This window comes from Odocoileus virginianus, chromosome 5 (genome assembly GCF_023699985.2).
Source record: "Odocoileus virginianus isolate 20LAN1187 ecotype Illinois chromosome 5, Ovbor_1.2, whole genome shotgun sequence".
Taxonomy (NCBI): domain Eukaryota; kingdom Metazoa; phylum Chordata; class Mammalia; order Artiodactyla; family Cervidae; genus Odocoileus; species Odocoileus virginianus.
The window spans coordinates 84396400-84417003 of NC_069678.1; positions in this window are offsets into that span (position 1 = coordinate 84396400).

Here is a 20604-nt window from a genome sequence, read left to right on the forward strand (position 1 = left end):
GTCGGCCAGAGAAAGACAAATATCATGTGGAATTGCTTATACGTGGAATCTAAAAACTGATACAAATGAACTAATTTACAAAGCAGAAATAGACTCACAGACACAGAGAACAGGTTTATGATTACCAAAGCATAAGCGGAGAGGGATAAATTAGGAGTTTGAAATTAATAGGTAAAATTATTATGTATGAAATAGATAAACAACAAGGTCCTACTGTATAGCACAGGGTACTTTACTCACTGTCTTATAATGGCCTACAATAGAACCCAAAAAAGAATACACACACACATACATCTGAGTCATTTTGCTGTATACCAGAAAGTAACACAATATTGTAAATCAACTATACTTCAATAAAAAAATTAAAGGTCCCTAGGTAACGCATGTGAAAGTGAAAGTATTGGTAGCTCAGTAGTGTCTGACTCTTTGCAATCCCAGGGACTCTACAGGGATGTGGAATTTTATGATTACAAGTGGCTATGGAAACCACACGTCCTGATCATTAGCAAGTGAGGCAAGCTCTTTGATAGTCTCCTTGAAAATGATCACCCAGTTCCTCCTTAAAAACGTCCAGCAAACTCACCACATTACAAGGGCAGCCTGTAAATTATCTGAAACTCTCAGAATGAGCTGAAGTCAACCTCCCAACAATTTGCATCAACTTTTTAACTGCTCTCACTCACTCAGCGCTCATTTTCCTCTAAGTTTTAGTAAATCAGCTTTCCTGAACTCACCCTGAACCCTTATTCCAGCTCTGAACCTTCCTGGCATTTACCATCAAGAGCTGTGACTTAGAATTTTTTAAGCTCCAGAAGATTCCAAATTACTTTCCCCAAATTCTGTGGATTCTTCTATCACAGCTGGTTTGTCTGTCTGGCAGCTGAGAGTTGACCAGGGCTTAGAAGAATCATCTCAAGAATGACTTAAGACATCAACATATGTGGTTGTTAGTGTTGTCCATCTCCCTTGGCTCTCCCCACCCCTTTACTTAGGAAACACATGCAAGCCCAAGTGTAGATAATACTAGTTTTACTGTAATGGTGCTCCCTGTCTAGTGAATCTTTAACTTAAACAATATACAACTCAGAGAAATCACACAAAATTCTATGAGACTTTTTAAACTGCATAAGGCACTGTGATTGTTATGCCGTACATTTTGACTACAGTTTTCTGTTTTTCCTTTGGTCTTGGTGCAGTGTTGCATAGTATCTGGACAACAGGTCATCTCTGAAAGTAAGACAGGGCTTCCCTGGTAGCTCAGCTGGTAAAGAGTCTGCCTGCAATGTGGGAGACGCCAGTTCTATTTCTGGGTGGGCAAGATCCCCTGGAGAAGGGATAAGCTACCCACTCCAGTATTCTTGTCTGGAGAATCCCCATGGACAGAGGTGCCTGACAGGTTACAGTCTGTGGGATGGCAAAAGGTTGGAAAGGACTGAAGACTATGCACAGTACAGGAGTAAGGCAAGTGTGTAAAGGTAGATTCTTTTCACTGTGACTGGCTAGAAAAATGGCAGGACACTTGTAATCAACCATTAAATAAGTAGTGAGATAAGGTCTTGCTCTCAAGGATCTTAAACCCAGCTGGGAAAAGAGGCTGGCAGGATTTCTGGGGGGAAAAGTCAATGTAAGCACATTTTTAAAAGTCTTTCCAATTCTTATCTCAAGTTTTGGGGCTGAAATAAAGAGGTCTTAAAATACAGTGGGGAGACTTTTTTCCTTTCTCATATAAAAACACAGCTGGATAGTCCAAAGCTAGTGTATGGTGATTCTGGAGCATCAAGGATGTGAGATATCAGCTATCATATTTTTTTGCATCCTCAACATTCAGATTCCATCTCATGGTCTAGGATGGCTGCCCCAGTTCCTGCCATTGCATCCATAATCAGCTGCACAGTCTTCTGTGTCCAACAGTCTAGCAAAAGGAGAAGGGGAGGGAATGCCCCTTTCCTTTAAAAGCACCACGTGGAAATCACACACTTCTCTTATGCCTATATCTGGCCATATGTATGGCCAGATCTCAGTGACATGGCTACACTCAGCCTCAAGAGACTCCAAGGAATATGTCTTTAGTTGGGTGAACAAATGCTCAGCTAGAAATTGTTGGAAGAGTGGATTAAAGGGATTGGATTCAGGAGGAGAACTGGCATTCTCTGATCCCCACTGACTTTAACAACAACAAAAATTGGAAAAAAAACCACCAGTTAGAGTGGTTAAAATTAAAGTGATATCATCTAATATGGGTGAGTGTGCAGGGCAACGGGCCCTTTGTACACTGTTGGTAGGAGTGTAAAGTAACCCAAGCATCTTAGGTGCAACTGGCAGCACCTAGCATTCCATCCAGATGGGCATACTCTGTGGTCCAGCCATCACACTGCCAGAAACTTCTCCCACAGAAGCACTGTACAACATGCTTTGATAGGATCTTCATGGAAACAGTGTCAGTGACAACTAATGACCCATCAAGAGGGAGCAAGTTTAAAAAATGATGAAGCATCTGTATAATAGAGTATCATGTCATCACTGAAAATAAAGTAGATCAATATGTATTGATGCAGAATATGTCCAAGGTGTATTTGTAAGTACAAAAGCAGGTTTGAGATGAGCATACATAGAAAGATCCGTTTTTGTGAAAAGTGTATATATGTATATATATATATATATATATATATATATATATATACCCATTACTGATGAGGGATCTTATAATACCTAAGAGTGGTCAGAATCTAAAGGAACAGTGGAAACAAAAATTCAGTTGCTTTGGACACAGATCCTGCTCGTTCAACACACTGTTACATAAAAAGCTTTCTACAAATGAGAGCTTTTTTTGCTCCTGGGTCCTAAGTGCCAAGAGCTCAGGGGTGACACCTGTTTTGCTCATTACTGCATATTCAACTCCTGATGCATGGTCTAGCATATGCCACATATTCCATACATATTTGTTGAATGAATCAATGAGTATTAATAAAGCAGAGCAGGCTTCAGTGTGAAGGGGTGAACTTCTTGTGATGAGAAGGATGGAAGCAGGTGGTCCCTGAGGTGGGCTGGCAGAGGGGCTGGCTCCACTTTCTTAGGAAGACCGGGCAGTTGGTGGCTGTGTTTCTTCCCTGACTCCAATTTCATGCTCTCAGCTTTGGCATGGCTTTTCCACCCTCCCAATAACAAATTAACACTAAGTCTAAGATAAACTCAGGGTTTTAGAAAGGATGTGTTTTTGTTTCTACTCTTGCTTTTTGGCAAAAATGAAATTATGAGCAAAGTGCAAATCTCTGTGCTTAGTGTTATCCTTATCTCTTATCCTTGGGACAAACCTGTAACGCAGGTATTATTTTTAATCCTTAACTTCTGTGAGGTTAAGTGATTCACTCAAGGCTACTACCCCAGCTAGTAAGTCATCAAGGTGGGATTCAAATAGAGGATGAATCTGCTTAGGAGATGAGGTGTGGGATCTGCAATAATCTCTCCCTATAAATGAGGTGGGAAGATTTTTCAGGCACATGGACCAAAAAGTTCAGATGGTTTGGGGGAAAATCATGTGTGATTTTAGGATTAGAAGAGGCAGATTTGGGAAAGCAAGAGGCCATACATTCAGAGAGATCTGGGGCAAGGAAAAGAAAGATATCAAATAACAAGCCCCTTATCTGCCTTTGCAGGTAGCTGTTGAGACACTCTGGACAATCGTACTCTTGGGGCACGATGCCCTCCAGGTCCATCCAAGTCCAGCTACTTGCTGCAAGTAGCAAAGTTTCATTCTTCTTTGCTGAGCAGTGTTCCACTGTGTATGTGCATCTATGTATGTATATGCGGTCACGCTTGCTCAGTTGTGTCTGACTCTTTGGGACCCCATAGACTGTATCCTGATGGTTCTTCTGTCCATGGGCTTTTCCAGGCAAGAGTACTGGATTGGACTGCCATTTCCTCCTTCAGGGGATCTTTCCAACACAGGGATTGAACCCACGTTTTCTGCGTCTCCTGCATTGTAGGCAGATTCTTTACAGCTGAGCCATATGCATATACATATACGTATGTATGTGTGTGTATATATATGTATATGTATGTATGTATATATATTTACATGGCTCAGACACAGCAGGGTACAGTCAATGGGGTCGCAAAGAGTCAGACATGGCTGAGTGACTAACACCTGCATCTACAGTCATATAAGTGATATTGGTCTATAATTTTCTCTTCTTATAATGTCTTTATCTGGCTGTGGTATTAGGGTAATGCTGGCTTCATAGAATGAGTTAGGAACTATTTCCTCTAGTTCACATGTTTTTGGGAATAGTTTGAGGAGGATTGGGATTAATTCCTCTTTAAACATTAGGTGGATTTAGCCAATCTGATCACAGGACCACAGTCGTGTCTAACTCAATGAAACTAAGCCATGCTGTGTGGGGCCACACAAACTGGTTGGGTCATGGTGGAGAGGTCTGACAGAATGTGGTCCACTGGAGAAGGGAATGGCAAACCACTTCAGTATTCTTGCCTTGAGAACCCCGTGAACATATGAGAAGGCAAAATGATAGGATACTGAAAGAGGAACTCCCCAGGTCGGTAGGTGCCCAATATGCTACTGGAGATCAGTGGAGAAATAACTCCAGAAAGAATGAAGGGATGGAGCCAAAGCAAAAACAATATCCAGTTGTGGATGGGACTGGTGATAGAAGCAAGGTCTGATGCTGTAAAGAGCAATATTGCATAGGAACCTGGAATGTTAGGTCCATGAATCAAGGCAAATTGGAGTGGTCAAACAGGAGATGGCAAGAGTGAATGTCGACATTCTAGGAATCAGCGAACTGAAATGGACTGGAATGGGTGAATTTAACTCAGATGACCATTATATCTACTACTGTGGGCAGGAATCCCTTAGAACAAATGGAGTAGCCATCATAGTCAACAAAAGAGTCTGAAATGCAGTACTTGGATGCAATCTCAAAAACGACAGAATGATCTCTGTTCATTTCCAAGGCAAACCATTCAATATCACGGTAATCCAAGCCTATGCTCCAGCTAGTAATACTGAATAAGCTGAAGTTGAATGGTTCTATGAAGACCTACAAGACCTTCTAGAACAAACACCCAAAAAAGATATTCTTTTCATTATAGAAATGGAATGCAAAAGTAGGAAGTCAAGAAACACCTGGAGTAACAGGCAAATTTGGCCTTGGAGTACAGAATGAAGCGGGGCAAAGGCTAAAAGAGTTCTGCCAAGAGAATGCACTGGGCATAGCAAACACCCTCTTCCAACAACACAAGAGAAGACTCTACACATGGACATCACCAGATGGTCAACACCGAAGTCAGATTGATTATATTCTTTGCAGCCGAAGATGGAGAAGCTCTATACAGTCAGCAAAAACAAGACTGGGAGCTGACTGTGGCTCAGATCATGAACTCCTTATTGCCAAATTCAGACTTAAACTGAAGAAAGTAGGGAAAACCACTAGACCATTCAGGTATGACCTAAATCAAATCCCTTATGACTATACAGTAGAAGTGAGAAATAGATTTAAGGGACTAGATCTGATAGACAGAGAGCCTGATGAACTATGGATGGAGGTTCTTGACATTGTACAGGAGTTAGGGATCAAGACCATCCCCATGGAAAAGAAATGCAAAAAGGCAAAATGGTTGTCTGAGGAGGCCTTACAAATAGCTGTGAAATGAAGAGAAGCAAAAAGCAAAGGAGAAAAGGAAAGATATGCCCATTTGAATGCAGAGTTCCAAAGAATAGCCAGGAGAGATAAGAAAGACTTCCTCAGCGATCAATGCAAAGAAATAGAGGAAAACAATAGAATGGGAAAGACTAGAGATCTCTTCAAGAAAATTAGAGATATCAAGGGAACATTTCAGGCAAAGATGTGTTTGATAAAGGACAGAAATGGTATGGACCTAACAGAAGCAGAAGATATTAAGAAGAGGTGGCAAGAATACACAGAAGAACTGTACAAAAAAGATCTTCATGAGCCAGATAATCACAATGGTGTGAACACTCACCTAGAGCCAGACATCCTGGAATGCAAAGTCAAGTGGGCCTTAGGAAGTATCACTACGAACAAAGGTAATGGAGGTGATAGAATTCCAGTCGAGCTATTTCAAATCCTGAAAGATGATGCTGTGAAAGTGCTGCACTCAATATGCCAGCAAATTTGGAAAACTCAGCAGTGGCCACAGGACTGGAGAAGATCAGTTTTCATTCCAATCCCAGAGAAAGGCAATGCCAAAGGATGCTCAAACTACCGCACAATTGCACTCATCTCACACTCTAGTAAGGTAATGCTCAAAATTCTCCAAGCCAGGCTTTAGCAATACATGAACCAAGAACTTCCAGATGTTCAAGCTGGTTTTAGAAAAGGCAGAGGAACCAAAGATCAAATTGCCCACAACCGCTGGATCATCAAAAAAGCAAGAGGGTTCCAGAAAAATGTCTATTTCTGCTTTATTGACTACACCAAAGCCTTTGACTGTGTGGATCACAATAAACTGTGGAAAATTCTTCAAGAGATGGGAATACCAGACCACCTGACCTGCCTCTTGAGAAACCTGTATGCAGGTCAGGAAGCAACAGTTAGAACTGGACATGGAACAACAGACTGTTTCCAAATAGCAAAAGGAGTATGTCAAGGCTGTATATTGTCTCCCTGCTTATTTAACTTATATGCAGAGTACATCATGAGAAACGCTGGGTTGGAAGAAGCACAAGCTGGAATCCAGATTGCCGGGAGAAATATCAATAACCTCAGATATGCAGATGACACCACCCTTATGACAGAGAGCGAAGAGGAACTGAAAAGCCTCTTGATGAAAGTGAAAGAGGAGAGTGAAAAAGTTGGATTAAAGCTTAACATTCAGAAAACTAAGATCATGGCATCTGGTCCCATCACCTCATGGGAAATAGATGAGGAGACAGTGGAAACAGTGTCAGACTTTATTTTTTTGGGCTCCAAAATCACTGCAGATGGTGACTGCAGCCATGAAATTAAAAGACACTTACTCCTTGGAAGGAAAGTTATGACCAACCTAGATAGCATATGAAAAAGCAGAGACATTACTTTGCCAACAAAGGTCCATCTAGTCAAGGCTATGGTTTTCCAGTGGTCATGTATAAATGTGAGAGTTGGACTGTGAAGAAAGCTGAGTGCCGAAAAATTGATGCTTTTGCACTGTGGTGTTGGAGAAGACTCTTGAGAGTCCCTTGGACTGCAAGGAGATCCAACCAGTCCATCCTAAAGGAGATCAGTCCTGGGTGTTCATTGGAAGGACTGATGCTGAAGCTGAAACTCCAATCCTTTGGCCACCTGATGCGAAAAGTTGACTCATTGGAAAAGACCCTGATGCTGGGAGGGATTGAGGGTGGGAGGAGAAGGGGATGACAGAGGATGAGATGGCTGGATGGCATCACTGACTCGATGGGCATGAGTTTGAGTAAACTCTGGGAGTTGGTGATGGACAGGGAGGCCTGGCGTGCTGTGATTCATGGGGTCGCAAAGAGTTGGACACGACTGAGCGACTGAACTGAACTGAACTGAACCAGTAAAATCAGTTGGGCCTGTGTTTTTCTTTGTGGGAAGTTGTCTTTTTTTAAAAAAATTATTATTACTAATTTAATGTCTTTACTTATAGGTTTATTCAGACCTTTTGTTTCTTCTTGTGTAAGTTTTGGTAGTTTGCATCTTTCTAGGAATTTGTCAATTTCATTTAGGTTATCCTCAAACTTAACTGATCCTTGATGTGATGGAGTTTTGAGCAGGCATTAACAATGATTCTGTAAACAAGTATTTAGTGAGAGGGAAAATGTTCACAGTAGATTGTTAAGTGAAAAAAATTAGGTTTAAAAATATGATTACATTCTGGTTCTGTTTTTGCAGAAAAAAAACATATATTATACATTTATATATGTTTAGGGGGGAAAGCAGTCCAAAAGAACAGGTTAATAGGGATTAGCAAGGGGTAATGAGATTATTGGTGCTTTGTTTTGTTTTTCTTCTTACAGGGTGATTTTTATAATCTTCTTTGAACCTCTCTGTATTTACTAAATTAAATATTTCTCAATTAAATATGCCACTTAAATAATGTGAAATAAACAGTATTTTTTTTAAAAGTTTTTAAAAAATTCAGCTGAAGTTTGTTCAGTTGGGTAAGACTCTGTATCTTCAGTGTATCTCATGATTTCAACCCATTTTTCAGGCTGTATCACCTTGACAGAACTCTAGTCTATTAGAAAACTAATGTCACCTTGAAAACAAGGAAGTGGGCCTTCTCGGTCCTAAGAGAACTAGAAAGAGCAGGTTGGTTTTGACCAGGTGAAATGGAAAGAACTGTGAGATGTGACTGTCGGGGGTGCTTGACCTTGGTAGTGTCTGGACAGTTAGCGATCAGGATAATGGGTGGGGAGGCAGCAGTTGGAAGCATTGAAAGACGGACTTTACCATTTGTTTATGGTGAGTCCGGATCATCAGTGCACATCCAGAATTTGTGGCGTGCCTGCTAAGTCTCTCAGTCATGTCTGACTCTTTACAGCCCCATGGATTGTAGCCCACCAGGCTCCTCTGTCCATGGGATTCTCCAGGCAAGAATACTGCAGTGGGTTGCCATTTTCTCCTCCAGGGGATCTTTCAGACCCAGGGATCAAACCTGTGTCTCTTGCATTTCCTGCATTGGCAGGCAGATTCTTTACCACTGTACCACCTGGGAAGCCTCTCAACTTCTAGTACCAATTCCAAAAACTTAGATACCTATGCTCACTATATTACTAAAAAGAAACATGAAATCCTTGTATTACCAATAGATGCTGGGAACTTCAGACTACATCCTCTAAGAGGCAGAACTCCATTTGCAAGAGGGCTGTCTAGTCCTTCCACCCTGAATGGATCAGCTCCCTCCTTGCCGTCATGGCTAAGAGCACAGGGGCCATGTGATGGGCTTTCTGAGCCACACACAGCACATGGTGGATCCTCAATACACACAAAGGAAACACGGCACACAGCAGCCCAAGCACCCAGGGAGGTGGAGGGGCCTGGGCTTGTAAAATTTTAGGATGCCCTCGTTAGGAAAAAGGACTTACAAATTAAGTACTAAAAGTACTTTAAAAATGCTAGGTATTTTCTTAGAAGTAAACAAAAATCAAGAAATTACTGGGCTCAGGAGTTCTAGGTCCCTTTCTTCTAAGAGTTCTGTAGGTAGTTGACCAGGGTTGTGTGCGTGCTAAGTCGCTACAGTCATGTCAGACTCTTTGCAACCCCAGGGACTGCAGCCTGTCAGACTCCTCTATCCGTGGGATTCTGCAGGCAAGAATGCTGGAGTGGGTTGCTGTGCCCTTCTCCAGGGGATCTTCTTGACACAGGGATCGAACCCGAGTCTCTTGTGTCTTCTGCATTGGCAGGCAGATTCTTTACTATTAGTACCACCAATACTTTTAAATTGTTTCTGATTATCACCTGGCTTCTGGAACCCTCTACCACTTTTAATACCTCCCAGCTCTCATGGGGATTTACCCATATCAGGGACCTTGAAGTTTAAGTCTCATCAGCTTTATGGTAACTAAGCTTGTGCTGATTTTCTTTCTCATTGCAAGTCTTTTCAGACTTTCTCCTGGTTAACCCTAGGTGATGAAACTCCAGGATGGTAATCCCTCTATGAATTCTTTTTTTAAATTGGAGTATAATTGCTTTGCAATCTTGTGTTAGTTTCTGCTGTACAATGGATTGAATCAGCTATATGTATACATATATTCACTGCCTCTTGGACCTCCCTCCCACACACCCCTTCCCACCCCTCTGGGTCATCACAGAGTATGGGGTTGAACAACCTGTGCTACCTCTCAGACTGTTGGTGGGAATGTAAATTGATACAGCTATGGAGAACAGCATGGAGGTTCCTTTAAAAACTAAAAATAGAGCTACCTTTTGACCCCCTATGAATTCCTGTCGGTGTAGCTTGCTTGTGGGCCCTTCATACCCCGGATGGTTCCACACTCTTAAAGCAGAGGCTTCTATTCCCTTCCTGCTTTCCCTGGAAGAAGAAGGAAAATGGAAACTAGCATTTGCTAGAGAGGAGGTCAGTGATTCTGTCTGAAACAAAAGCTCTGGAAAGTATGTACCTTCTACTAATTCATTATTTTCCCCTCCCTGATATGAATGTGGGTGATTCAGAGCTTATGGCAAGTGTCAAATCTCAATTTCGCAAGTGGCCAAATTTTAAGTCAAGGGGTCACACAGATAGGCCCAGAGTCCTAGTTCATATTTAGGTAAAATATGTAGCTGGGCATTCCAAGAGCTCAAGGAAGGTGTCACTGGAAAATATATTTCCTTGAATGGTGAATTTCCAAGTCAGACCGAGTATGATTTGTCATTTTTTTTTTTAATCTGAGAAATCCAACATGCATAGTAAACATCTATTACTTAAGCCTCTATCGCTTATGTGGGAAAGGTTCAGCAAACACTGTCTTGCTGCACAGGTGCAAAAAAATGGAAGTGTGATGAGGTTACAGGGATATACGTCGGGTCCCTGCAGTGAAGCTAGGAGACCTAGGATGCTCTGCCATTCACTTCCTCTTCTCCCTTCCTTGGCCCATTGCTCAGGGGAGAAAGTGTGAGGATGCTGTGTAACCAACTCCTTTGCCCACTTAAGTCAGGACACCTGGAGTCTTCCTGCTCTTGCTCTTCATGAACTGGAAAATTCAGTAGTGCTCTTTTGGTTGTAAAAAAAGAAAAAATCCAGTTGAGTAAGCATAACTGGGAAAGGGGGACTTTATTATAAATACAGAGGAGGGTTTCAAGGAACTGCTGAGTGGGCACACAGCCACCCAAGGGAGAACTGAAACCAGGCACTGGAAAGTCCAGGTTTCTCTCGGCCCACCCCTCATCTCTGTTTTAGTATTTATCACTGGAGAGCAGCTTTCTCTATTTCTTCCATTCTCTTTCAGCTATAGGCTGAGACTAATCTGCTGGTTTCTCTGGGCTGGTCAGGGAGAATCAGATTGCCCCAGAGACAGATGCTCACCCCTGGTTCAGTCTTACCCTGTCACATGCTACAAACAGGGCTGCCAGCAGCCTGCCCTGGGGGATCAGAGGCAGTTCTAAGACAAAGGGGATGGGGGATTAGGAGCTGGGCCAAACACTCCCAAAATGTTTATTTTAGATGGAAATTTTATGAGAGTGCTGTAGGCCTCATTAAGGGCTGCCTTGGGGACATCAATCTTCACTTTAATCAAAATAGCACAGCAGGCTCTTCCCTCAGAAGACTGCCCAGTCCTTGAGCTGCTTTCTAAATATTCACAATGTGTATATAGCATTAGTAGTAGCTATGCCTTTAAGTTGCCTGGACACCCTTTAAAAGAAGTGGTCCTGATCCTTCAAAGTTCAAGGTAAAACCGCCTTCAGCTATGATGGGACTGGAGAAGCTGGGCAAGATATTCTGAAAAACTTTATAATGCATTCAGAATTTAATTATTAATCCTTCTAATAAATACTGCTGAAGCACTGGGAATACAGTAATGGGTAAAATATCATCCCTGCCATCAAGGAACTCACAGTCTATTGGGGTAAAACAGATGCATAAACAGGAAATTAAAATACAGCATGGCAGGTGCTAGGATGGAAGGGTGTACCCTGGGGAGGGAAGGATTTAATGGGGACAACAGGAACGTCAAGGCACCCCACCAGACTCGGGGTGGGGAGCAGGATTTAGAGAGATGGGAGAGGTAGAGATTACAGGGCAGTCTCTAGGAAGTAAAAATATTTAAGCTGAGCCTTGAAAGGCACAAGGGATTTTTGAGTCCACGAGGAGAAATGAGAAGAGTAAGTCAGAGAAATAAGACTGATCCCATAGAAAGGCACATTCAGAGAGCTTCTACTCTAAGTAAATCTGTGCAGCATACTTAGGACATTTGCTGATATACACACCATTGAGTTCTCATATATGTGCCCACTGACATTTACTCAGCCAAGTTAGTAAAGGAAACTGGAATCAGGGCCAAGTTTCAGGAACCTGGAATGCTGGGGTTATTCTGATTGTACTTTTTAATGTAACTTAAGAGAAAGTGTGGTTGTCTCATCTAGTCCAGTTAAAAATAGTATGTGTGGTGGGTTTGATATTTTTGCAGTGATATTGTTTGTGCCGTGTGATAGTTAATTTCATGTGCTAACTTGGCTAGGCCACAGTACCCAGATAGTTGGGCAAATACCAGGCTGCCTGTGGCCACAAAAGGTTTTTTGTTTGTTTGCTTTTTAAATGAGATGAACATTTAAATCAATAGACTCTGAGTGAAGCAGTGGATAGGTCACATCCAACCAGTTGGAACCTTTCAGACAAAAAGACTTCCCAAAAGGAAGAGGGAATTCTGTGTCCAGATAGCTTTCAAATTCAAACTGAAGCAAACTTGGGCCTTAGCCTGTTGTCCTATCCTTCAGCTTTGGGACTCACTACTAGCCAGCTTCCACAACTGCATGAACCAATTCCTTAAAATTTCTCTCTAAAATATATATATGTTAGTTATAGATCCTATTGGCTCTGTTTCTATAGAGAAGTCTAATACAGTGTGTCTACTTTCATCCTCTAAATTAGTTTGTTTTTATTTATTATTTTAAAAGAGAACTTAATGCTGTCTACTATATTATCTCACTGCTTAGTCGCTCAGTCGTATCTGACTCTTTGCAACAACATGAACTATAGCCTGCCAGGCCCCTCTGCCCATGGGATTCTCCAGGCAAGAATACTGGAATGGGTTGCTGTGCCCTCCTCCAGGGGATCTTCCCAACCCACGGATCCAACCCAGGGATCGAACCCAAGTCTCCCCCATTGAAGGCAGATTCTTTACCGTTTGGGTCACCAGGGAAGCCCACTATACTACCTTCAGTTCAGTTTAGTCGCTCAGTCGTGTCCGACTCTTTGCGACCCCATGGACTGCAGCATGGCAGCCCTCCCTGTCCATCATCAACTCCCGGAACCTACTCAAACTCATGCCCATCAAGTCAGTGATGCCATCCAACCATCTCATCCTCTGTCGTCCCTTCTCCTCCCACCTTCAATCTTTCCCATCATCAGGTCTTTTCCAATGAATCAGTTCTTCATATTAGGTAGCCAAAGTATTGGAGTTTCAGCTTCAACATCAGTCCTTCCAATGAATACTCAAGACTGATTTCCTTTAGGATGGACTGGATCTCCTTGCAGTCCAAAGGACTCTCAAGAGTCTTCTCCAACACCACAGTTCAAAAGCATCAATTCTTCTGCTCTCAGCTTTCTTCACAGTCCAACTCTCACATCCATACATAACCACTGGAAAAGCCATAGCCTTGACTAGATGGAGCTTTGTTGACAAAGTAATGTCTCTGCTTTTTAATATGCTGTCTCGGTTGGGAAAAACTTTCCTTCCAAGGAGCAAGCGTCTTTTAATTTCATGGATGCAATCACCATCCGCAGTGATTTTGCAGCCCAGAAAAATAAAGTCTGACACTATTTCCACTGTTTCCCCATCTATTTGCCATGAAGTGATGGGGCCGGATGCCATGATCTTAGTTTTCTGAATGTTGAGCTTTAAGCCAACTTATTCACTCTCCTCTTTCACTTTCATCAAGTGGCTCTTTAGTTCTTCTTCACTTTCTGCCATAAGTGTGATGTCATCTGCATATCTGAGGCTATTGATATTTCTCCCGGCAATCTGGATTCCAGCTTGTGCTTCTTCCAGCCCAGCGTTTCTCATGATGTACTCTGCATATAATTTAAATAAACAGGGTGACAATATATAGCCTTGACGTACTCCTTTTCCTATTTGGAACCAGTCTGTTGTTCCATGTCCAGTTCTAACTGTTGCTTCCTGACCTGCATACAGGTTTCTCAAGAGGCAGGTCAGGTGGTCTGGTATTCCCATCTCTTGAAGAATTTTCCACAGTTTATTGTGATCCACACAGTCAAAGGCTTTGGTGTAGTCAATAAAGCAGAAATAGATGTTTTTCTGGAACCCTCTTGCTTTTTCGATGATCCAGCAGTTGTTGGCAATTTGATCTCTGGTTCCTCTGCCTTTTCTAAAACCAGCTTGAACATCTGGAAGTTCATGGTTCACATATTGCTGAAGCCTGGCTTGGAGAATTTTGAGCATTACTTTACTAGTGTGTGAGATGAGTGCAATTGTGTGGTAGTTTGAGCATTCTTTGGCATTGCCTTTCTTTGGGAATGGAACAAAAACTGATCTTTTCCAGTCCTGTGGCCACTGCTGAGTTTTTCAAATTTGGTCACATATTGAGTGCAGCACTTTCACAGCATCATCTTTTAGAATTTGAAATAGCTCAACTGGAATTCCATCGCCTCCACTAGCTTTGTTCGTAGTGATGCTTCCTAAGGCCCACCTGACTTCACATTCTAGGATGTCTGGCTCTAGGTGAGTGTGAGTGATCACACCTTCATGATTATCTGGGTTGTGAAGATCTTTTTTGTACAGTTCTTCTGTGTATTCTTGCCACCTCTTCTTAATATCTTCTGCTTCTGTTAGGTCCCTACCATTTCTGTCCTTTATTGAGCCCATCTTTGCATGAAATGTCCCCTTGGTATCTCTAATTTTCTTGAAGAGATCTCTAGTATTTCCCATTCTATTGACTACCTTATGTACAACTGAAGAGAAAGGATGGAAAATGGAACCTGATACCAGTCTCTGGTCATGGTGACATTAAGTGCTTTGATATGGGGGGCCATTCAGAGGAGGTTTTGGACTGAGCTTCTCCCACTCTGGGGGCATGTCTTCTTGCTCCCCCTACCCCCTTTTTTTGGTCTTTTTGCTTCCTTAATGGCCCTTTCATAACTTAATCACCCAAGTTGTCTGTAAGAATGGACTCTTTTTCCTTTTCTTGCTCCTTCTTCCTTCTCCCTTCCAACTTCCTCCTGCCCCCTCCGACCGACAGATAACTCATGTTAATGATCTGTTTATTTATAATTATATACACACATGCTATTTTTGTCTGTTGTTTTTATTATATAATCCCTACATCTTGCTTCCCACTTAGCAGTACCTTATGGAAATCTCTCCAACAAAGTAGGCAGAGAAGCAGCCCATTTTTTATCTGTTGCTCGTATTCCATAGCATGTGTGTGACAACACTTACTCACCCAGTCCCTAATGATAGCCTTTCACTCTATTTTGAGAATTTTTTTTCCTCTATAGTGTTGCAAAGAACATCCTTGTATATATGTCCCTGCAAGAGTTACTACCACTTAATTACTTACAAAATATGGCCCAATTAACCTACTTTGGTAGAAAAGACAAAATGTGTTGTGATTTTTTAAGAAAATTTAATTAATCACCCCCAAATGAACTGAATATTCATGATCTTATATTTAATTTCTCATGTTTTATTATTTTTCAACATGTTCCTTTTATACTTAAGGAAAGATACAGGGCCCCCCAGCACAGTGTTATCCTTAAAAAGTCAATCTTCAAGAAGTTTATTTATAATAATATAGATTGAAATGGCAACCCACTCCAGTACTCTTGCCTGGAAAATCCCATGGATGGAGGAGCCTGGTAGGCTGCAGTCCATGGGGTCGCTAAGAGTTGGACAGGACTGAGCGACTTCACTTTCACTTTTCACTTTCATGCACTGGAGAAGGAAATGGCAACCCACTCCAGTGTTCTTGCCTGGAGATCCGGGGGCAGGGGAGCCTAGTGGGCTGCCGTCTATGGGGTCGCACAGAGTCGGACACGACAGAAGTGACTTAGCAGCAGATTAAAAAGTAAAACCTTCCCATCTTGCCACCCAAATTTTGAACATAGTTTTAAGATGTGCAGATTTAAGGGTATGACCATGAAGTAAGAGTTATTCCTAATTACATAGATGGCATTTGAGATGATATTGTCCCAGATCACCTTTTAGAAAATTTTATAGGTAGGTTGAAAGAGGCACTTTTCAGTTTGTCTGTTTGCAGTAGACACAAAGATTAAGGCTAATCTTTTAGGAAAAAAACAATTAACCACAGAATTCCAGCTTGAGTCCAGGGCTCCATCAGCCACTCAGGGCCTTCAAACATTACCGTAGGGCAATGGAATCAGCAAGGTCACTTTGGGGAAGCAATTTATGGAAAGGATCGTGTTCTGTAACCTAGAAATTCCAGTTCTAAAATAATCCAAAATATATGCATAAAATACACTTAAAGGTGCATAAGCCTTTTATTTACATAAATATGAAATTGAAGGGAATCTACGTATTAAAAAATAGGACAAAAGTTAAATAATCATAGAAAGATTTGATGAACTATTATGTACATATTATAAAGGAAGTTTAGGAAGAGTAGGAAGACTATGTAGCAATATTGATCTGAGAGGATAACACAAGCTACAAAGTTATGTACGCAAACTAGTTACAACTGTATTAAAATATACACAGGGATAAAGGAATCTAGTGAGAGATAAACTTAAATCCTAATTGTTGTTTGTTGTTAAATCCTGACTAAGTCCTATGTGAAGTTTTGGGGAGAGGAGGATTTTGAGTGACTAAAAATTTTATTTCCTCAAATTTCTATAATTGTGTTATATTACTTCTATACTTTTTTTTAAAAGGAGAGAACCAATTTAAAAATTTGATTTCTTATGAGATTGAAAATTCACTTTTGTGAACCTGTGATAATTATCTGAATTGAAGTGACATAAATGAGGTGACAATACAGGTTTTTGTAGCAACAGCATTTTTTGCAAAGAATATTTGAGAACAGATAATACCAGGTAGATTTTATTTTGCTTAGAATCTTCAATTAGCTAATTCAGAATTGATATAAACAGACAACATCACAATCTACAAATAAATGAAAAGGGCAAGTGGACAGAGCTAATTGTGATGATGAAATCTGATGAAATCCAGAAAAGTATGGGAGTAACAGCAAACGCTTGTGTACCCTGAACCCAGTTTGTCAAAACCTAATATTTTCCTTTTTGGCATCTAATTAAAAATTAATTAAAGATTGAGTTGAAGACCCTGATAATCTGTTCTTATCCTTTTTCTGCTCTTCCTTGCTCAGAGATAATCAATAGTTTTGATTCATCATTTCTATGCATATTTTTATACTATTACTACATTTATATGTATTCACAAATTATTGATAATTTTCATCATATTTTATTGTGCCAGGATTATCATCCCAAGTTCCTCATCATACAACTTACTTTTGCATTCAGCATCATGTATTAAGATTTATCCACCTGAATGCATATAACTTTAGTTTCTCTACTTACTTTTGTAGAATAGTCCACTGAAAGAGCATGCCACAGTTTACTTATCATTTCTTCTATTTACGGACGTTTAGGTTGCTCCCATTTTATGCTTTCATTACAGTGCTGCAGTCATCATTCTTGTCTGTTTACATACATGTGTAAGTGTTTCTCTGCAGTGCCTACCTAGAACTGGAATTGCTGGGTTGGAGAGTAGCTCATCTTTACAAGATAAGGTCAAATTATTTTCCAGAGTGGTTGTACAAAGTTGTATTTTCTATACAGAGTTCAGAGTTCTTATAGCTACAAACAGACCCAGTGCTTGGTGTTATCAAAATTTTTAATTTTGACAATCTGTTGTTGCAAAATGCTATTTATAATTTTAACTTTCTGATTTTCCAGTGTGCACAAATATGTTTTCATTGAATTATGGTTCAGTCAAGTTTGCTCTTCTATGAATTGTCTGTTTAGGTCCCTTCTTCATGTTTTTATTGTATTGTTTGTCATTCTGTTATCAAACTGTAGACATGCTATCTGAATGAATACCGATCCTTTGTCAATTATTTGCATCATAAAAAATTTCCTCTCAGTTTGCATCTTATCTTTAACCTTGTTCATGAAAACTTTTGTTGGATATATCAAGTTAATTTTAAAAACAAAATAGCAATCTTTTACATAGTGGTTGGTACTTTTTGCTTCTTATTTAAGGAATCTTATTTTTCTGTCTCCATAACCCTAAAGATAGTTTATATTTTCTTTTGAAACCTTAAAGTTTTAATTTTAAATTTAACATTGACTCTTTGTGCCCTAGGGATTGAATTGTAAGTTTCCCTTTTGATTATGTCACAGCATAAATCATTAAACAACTCACCTTTGCTGAATTGATTATAATGCTGCCTCTGTCATATATTAATGTCATGTTTTCATACCGATGGTAGCCTGTTCCTGCATTCTCTGACCTGCTGTATTGATTCTTTTATTCCTAAGCCAATTTCACATTGTCTTAGTTATTGTGCCTCAGTTAAACGTAAATTTACTAGTAGGTAAGTCCTCCTACCTTCTTTTTCCAAATTATGTCAACTGTTAAGTTCTCTTTGCTCTTCCAAACAAATTTCAGGATCATCTTTATGTATTTGGGTTTTGACTGAATTCACTATCAGATTATTTTGGAGAGAATAGCCACCTTCACCATGCCAAGTCATCATTAGTCTTGAACATGTTATGCCTCTTCATGTACTGTGGTCTTTCTTTATATCTTTTAAAATGCTTTGTAAGAGTCTTCATAAAAACCATGCAATGTGCTAGATTTACCTCTAGATTCTTTATGCGTTTGTAGCTATTATAAGTGATAACTTTTTTCTATTACATATTCTAATTGACCATTACTGGTATTCAGGAAAATTATCATTAGTGTTTGTTATTCTTGTATTTAGAATCTTGTTGACCTCTCTTATTACTACTAAACATTTGTGATTCTCTTAGATGTTCTAAGGAATTAATAAATCAGCTGTAGTTTGTCATATTCAATCTTTCAAATTCATATACCTCTGATTCCTTTTCTCCCTTGTTCGTTGACTTTGACCTGTTGGATAGAAACATCCTAGCTTGTTGACAATTTTTATGCTTCTGTGGTTCACCATTGTATATGCTATTTACTTCAGGTTGAAAAGAATAACTTACTTGTTGGGTACAGAGCTGTATATATTTATAAGATCAGAGCTTTGTGAATTGCAGGTTACAGTCCATTCTTAGGTTGTGAAGTCAGTTTGTGGTTCCATCAACTCAGTGTTGACTGACTCTTTGTGACCCCATGGACTGCAGCACACCAGGCTTCCCGTCCTTCACCTTCACCCAGAGCTTGCTCAAACTCATGTCCACTGAGTCAGTGATGTCATCCAACCATCTTGTCCTCTATTGTCCCCTTCTCCTCCCACCTTCAATCTTTCCCAGCATCAGGGTCTTTTCTAATGAGTCAGTTCTTTGCATCAGGTGGCCAAATTATTGGAGCTTCAGCTTCAGCATTGGGCCTTCCAATATATATTCAGGGTTGACTTCCTTTATTGACTAGTTTGATCTCCTTCCAGTCCAAGGGACTCTCAAGTGTCTTTTCCAGTACCACAGTTCAGAAGCACCAGTTCTTTGGTGCTCAGCTTTCTTTATGGTCCAACTCTCACATCCATACATGACTACGGGAAAACCATAGCTTTGACTACACGAACCTTTGGTGGCAAAATAATGTCTCTGCTTTTTAACATGCTATCTAGGTTGGTCATAGCTTTTCTTCCAAGGAGCAAGTATCTTTTAATTTCAAGGCTGCAGTCACCATCTGCAGTGATTTCGGAGCCCAAGAAAATGAAGTCTTCTCACTGTTTCCATTTTTTCCCCATCTATTTGCCATGAAGTGATGGAACCAGCCACCATGATCTTAGTTTTCTGAATGTTGAGTTTTAAGCCAGCTTTTTCATTCTCCTCTTTCACTTTCATCAACTGGCTTTTTAGTTCCTGTTCACTTTCTGCCTTGCGGGTGATGTCATCTGCATATCTGAGGTTATTGGTATTTCTCCCAGGAATCTTGATTCCAGCTTGTCCTTCCTCCAGCCCAGCATTTTGCATGATGTACTCTTCAGAGAAGTTAAATAAGCAGAGTGACAATATACAACCTTGACATACTCCTTTCCTAATTTTGAACCAGTCTGTTGTTCCATGGCCGGTTCTAACTGTTGCTTCTTGACCTGCATACAGATCTCTCAGGAGACAGGTCAGGTGGTCTGGTATTCCCATCTCTTGAAGAATTTTCCACAGTTTGTTGTGATTCACACAGTCAAAGGCTTTGGTGTAGTCAATGAAGCAAAAGTAGATTTTTTTGGAATTATCTTGCTTTTTCGATGATCCAGCAGATGTTGGCAATTTGATCTCTGGTTCCTCTGCCTTTTCTGAATAAAGCTTGGACATCTGGAAGTTCATGGTTCACAAACTGTTGAAGCCTAGCTGGGAGGATTTTAAGCATTACTTTGCTAGTGTGTGAGATGAGTGCAATTATGTGGTAGTTTGAAAATTCTTTGGCATTGCCTTTCTTTGGAATTGGAATGAAAACTAACCTTTTCCAGTCCTGTGGCCACTGCTGAGTTTTCCAAATTCGCTGGCATATTGAGTGCAGCACTTTCACAGCATCATCTTTTAGGATTTGAAATAGCTCAACTGGAATTCCATCACCTCCACTAGCTTTGTTCATAATGATGCTTCCTAAGGCCCACTTGACTTTGCACTCCAGGATATCTGGCTCTAGGTGAGTGATCACACCATTATGGTTATCTGAGTCATAAAGATCTTTTTTGTATAGCTCTTCTAAGTATTCTTGCCACCTCTTCTTAATATCTTCTGCTTTGTTAGGTCCATACCTTTTCTGTCCCTTAT